The sequence below is a fragment of the Symphalangus syndactylus genome, chromosome 12, assembly GCF_028878055.3.
Source record: "Symphalangus syndactylus isolate Jambi chromosome 12, NHGRI_mSymSyn1-v2.1_pri, whole genome shotgun sequence".
NCBI lineage: Eukaryota > Metazoa > Chordata > Mammalia > Primates > Hylobatidae > Symphalangus > Symphalangus syndactylus.
In genome coordinates, this window is record NC_072441.2 from 77,618,046 (window position 1) to 77,622,827 (window position 4,782).

The window sequence follows — 4,782 nt, forward strand, 5'->3', positions numbered from 1 at the left end:
TAATCAGCCTTGGACTGAGCACTACTCCTGAACCACATAGAAGTTCATAAAAGCAAGATCCAAAAGGATCCAACTGTTTACAGGTCACTTAAGCGCACCCCAGAAAAAATTCAAGACGATTTATAGAAATTATAAAATATAACTTCCTGCTCACAAGGGAAAAAAAAGGAATTTAAAAATAGCTAGTATGCAAGAAGGTAAACTTCACAATTTCCAGTATCCAATTAAAGAATACCAAGTATGCAAAGAGCCAGGAAACAATGACCCATAAAGAGGGGAAATAATCAGTTAATCAAAATTGAACCGGATCTAACATAATGTTAGAATTAACAGAGAGGACAGCCAGGCATGGTGGTTCATGCCTGTAATCCCAGTACTTTGAAAGGCCAAGGCAGGCAGATCACCTGAGGTCAGGAGTTCGAGACTAGCCTGGTTAACATGATGAAACCCCATCCCCAGTAAAAATACAGAAATTAGCCAGGCATGGTGGCGCATGCCTCTAATCCCAGCTACTCGGGAGGCAGAAGCAGGAGAATTGCTTGAACCCGGGAAGAAGATGTTGTGGTGAGCTAAGATCACGCCATTGCACTCCAGCCTGGGCAACAAGAGTGAGACTCTGTCTCAAAAAAAAGAAAAAAAAAATGAACACAGAGGACTTTAAAACAGTTATTATGACAATATTCTATGGGTCCAAAGAATTAAGCAGAGGTATCAAACATATAAAAATGGTCAGAATCAAACTTTAGAGATTAAAAACTACAACACCTGAGATAATAAATTCACTGGATGCAATTAACAGCAGATTAAACACTGCAGAAAAAAATATTAAGAAACACAAAGCCACAAATGATTGAAATATCTAAAATACAACTCATGGTAACAATTTTTTTTTTTTTTTAATGAATACAGCATCAGTGAATGATAGCACAAGTTTAAGACATCTAATAGACAGGTTAAAGGAGTCCTCCAGGCAGAAGGAAACTGACACCGGATGACAATCTGGATGTACACAAAAAAAAGAACACTAGAAGTGACATCTACATAGGCAAATATATAATTTTAACATCTGACTCTTTAGCCGGGTGTGGTGGCTCACACCTGTAATCCTAGCACTTTGGGAGGCCGAGGCGGGCAGATCACTTGAGGTCAGGAGTTCAAGACCAGCCTGGCCAATATGGTGACCGCCCCCACCTTCCGCCCCTCTACTAAAAATACAAAAATTAGTCCCGCGTGTTGGCCCATGCCTGTAATCCCTGCTACTCAGGAGTCTGAGTCAGAAGAATCGCTTGAACCGGGGAAGCAGAGGTTGCAGTGAGCTAAGATTGTGCCACTGCACTCCAGCCTGCCCGATAGAGCGAGACTCATCTTAATAACAACAACAAAAACAAACAAAAACACATCTGACTCCTTAAACAAAAGTAATAAAGATGGATTGTAACGTTTATAACACGTGTAAAGTAAAATGCATGACAATAGCATAAAGGCAGGGAGAGGAGTAATGTGAAGAGGTACGATACCACTTGAAGGCAGACTGTGATGGGTTAATTTTTGTGGAACGCAAGGCAGAATTTTTGAAGTTTCTTTCTTCATATACTTTCAGGTTCCCATACAAACAACCTAGTTTATTCTTGAAGGGATCTTATTTTCTAGGAGGCTCGGAGAGGGACCTTCTGCTTTGTGTCCTCGTGGGATGCACAAGACACAAGGATAAGGGAAGAGCCTTTCACTTTTAAATATAGTGATAGGCCTGAGGAGAAACAACTGCAATTTGGTTTTGTTTTGTTTTTTAATGAGACGGGATTCTCACTGGTCTTGAACTTCTGAGCTCAAGCGAGGCTTCCCCTACGTTGGCCACTTTTAATAGGCGTGAGCCACCGCGCCTGGCCACAACTACCAACGTTTAAAATCACGTCCCTGGGTGGGCTCGAACCACCAACTTTCCAGTTAACAGCCGAACGCGCTAACCAATTGCGCCACAGAGACAACCTCAGTTGGTCGCTTTCATCTCAACATAGATTAAGCAATCATTAAACTCTAGGGGTTGCCATTCGCTTTCTGCAGGACAAGTGTGCAGACTACAAAGCTTCGGAAAACCGGAGAGGCTGAGTAGACTAATCGTGTTGGTGCACGTTAGAAACGTGTGCATTACCTGACTCTGAAACCAGAAGGGCGGCCGAATGGCCTTCACCCTGCGTTGACCCTCGCCTGTTTCAGAAGTCAGTGCCTCTGGAAATGCCTGGATCTGCGACCCCAGCCTGAGCCTAGTAGGGCCCAAAGGAAGCCGAACGGCCCGACGGCTCTCATGGTAGCTCTTTCTGTTTTTTTGAGCCGCCTTCAGACAATCATCTGCTCCACTTGCTCTCCCCTCACTCAGCTCGGCTTCAGTAGATGGGGTCGGTGGGGCGGGAGCGGGAAAGAGGCAGGGGAGTCAAAAGGGAAAATGTGAAAAGGAGGAAGGAGAAGCAGGGGAGACCAGGACGAGACAATGGGACTGCCCAGGATGCCCGTGCAGAGGGCACCGGCTGGATGCAGAGAAGATGGGATACGTATCAGAATGGAGAGGGGAAACGGGGAGAAGACGTGAGAGAAAATCACAAGAACCTGTAGCTGTCCAAGAATAAAGAAGTAAAAATCGCATAAATGTTTTTACATTAAAAAATAATAATCGGAGGATCGGGCGCGGTGGCTCACGCCTGTAATACCAGCACTTTGGGAGGCCGAGGTGGGTAGATCACTCACCTGAAGTCAGAAGTTCGAGACCAGCTGGGCCAACATGGTGAAAGCTGTCTCTACTAAAAATACAAAAATTAGCTGGGCGTGGAGGCGCAAGCTTGTAGTCCCAGCTACTCAGGAGGCTGAGGCAGGAGAATCGCTTGAGGAGGAGGTAGCAGTAAGCCGAGAAGGCGCCACTGCCCTCCAGCCTGAGCGACATAGCGAAATTCTGTCTCTCAAAAAATATATACAAATAAACAAAAGAGGGGTGGGGAATCAAAACAATGGCAGTAAGTGTGGGGTGCGTTGGGATTCTATAGTGGTTAGTACTCTGTGTTGTGCCTGCAGCAACCTCTGAATGGAAAAGGGGGAGCGTGCCTAAGTGCTTGGTAGAGTGTAGACATTGTGGGATTTGACTGTGGTACCATCGCTTCGACGTCCTAGTGCTGATTTTTACACCTGCCTTTTCTGCTTAGGGCACCGGCCAGTTTTCCATTTGTGCCCACTCCACCTGCTGTCTTTGTTGGGTCAGCGAACATCGCCTCCCTCTACCGCTCAATCAGCAAACCAGATCACCCTCGAGGACCTCACCCGCCGTTCACCCTCCTCCCAACTTCGCGGGCATAGCCTCCGGTCGCCTCTTCCGAAGACCTAACGAGCATATTAGCTGCGAACGAAGGTTAGGAGGCTCCGCTGACTGGCAGGTGCCCGTGTCCAGGGCATGCCCAAATGCCACGACTTGGCTTGGCCTCTCTCTTAGTTATTCGCAGCTCAGCCTGATAGGCGCCTCCGGGGCAGCGACGGCAAAGAGGGTGGGCTTATTAGGTGCTGCTCCACGGGGGCTGGCATCTCTGCACGGCTGTGTACACCTGAGCGAGACGCTCAGTCGCTCTCTAAAGCCGCTTCTGCGGACGACGGACACGGAGATAAATAGGAGCGGTGTCGGCGACTTGCCCTCCTTCGCCCCGGGTTTGCCCCTGTCTGTGGAGACCGTTCTGCATCTGGCCCTTGGAGCAGGCCGGCTGACAGCGTTGTAAAGGGAGATTCCTGTGGGAGGGCGGCCAGTGCAAAACGTTCCCTAACCGGGAATCGAACCCGGGTTACGGTGGTCAAAGCGCCAAATCCTAACCACCAGACCACTGGGAAGATAGAATGAATTACTTTCTCTCCCTTCTTCAGTCTGAATCGACAGTTTCCCTGTGCTCTGGGAGTACTTGGGCCTTGTGAGGGTCGCTCTTTGCTCCTGGAGTCGTCTCACAAGGCCGTTCCCTCCCTGCTTTCTTCAAAAAAAGAGCCTGCAGGCGACACACCGAGGGCTTCGCGAGGGACACCAAGGCCACGAGTCCCGAGTCCTGGAGCGAGTTGCAGCGACCCAGCCGCAGCTCACCACTGGCCTAAAGATGCGCCTATGCGAGGCGGCAGCAACTGACAAGACGGTCGCGGGTCGCCAGGTCGGGAGCCGCGCACCAGGTTGCCAGAAGGAGGCGGGAGCCGGGAGGCGCCCGGGGTGAAATGGAGGCACCCTCTACATCATAAAGGAACCAGACCCTGGCACCCTCAACATCATAAGGAGTCAGACGGATGCGGAATCCGAGAAGGGCTGGATGGGAAACTCTTTCCAGGAAGGCTCCGGGCCGCTCAACTGGTCTCCGACCTTCCCCTGCAACCTGTGACACCTGCCATTTTCCCATCTTAGGCGATGGCAACGCCACCCTTCCGCTTGCTCCGGGCAAAACTTGGAGAGTTCCCTCTGATGCTGGAGTTTTTTCCTCAGATCCAAGATCCAATTGGTCACCAGTTCGTGATTTCCCATCGGCCAAGTGCGTGGGCATTGATCTACACGCGAGTTTCTCTACCTCTGCGGAATGGCTACTTCGGGGTGAGGGAGGAGCCCTCCCGCGGTGGACTGTAAGGTGTTTAGCAGCATCCGTCGCCTCCGCTGACTAAATACATGCCAGGGGTTTAACATTCTCCCTCCCTGCTTCCCCCATTGGTGGCCTAGTGTCCCAGCGAGGATGGGAGAGGCGTGTGAGGGCGAAGTTGCCGCCTGTTGAGAACCATTGCTGCAAG

General features: G+C 49.8%; 1 non-coding gene across 1 annotated transcript; it reads right to left on the reverse strand.

The window, feature by feature from the left end:
• Window positions 1–1,909: 1,909 nt before the first annotated feature.
• On the reverse strand, window positions 1,910–1,983 carry TRNAN-GUU (transfer RNA asparagine (anticodon GUU)). Its single transcript has one exon. It is a non-coding gene; the product is annotated as a tRNA-Asn (tRNA).
• Window positions 1,984–4,782: the final 2,799 nt, after the last annotated feature.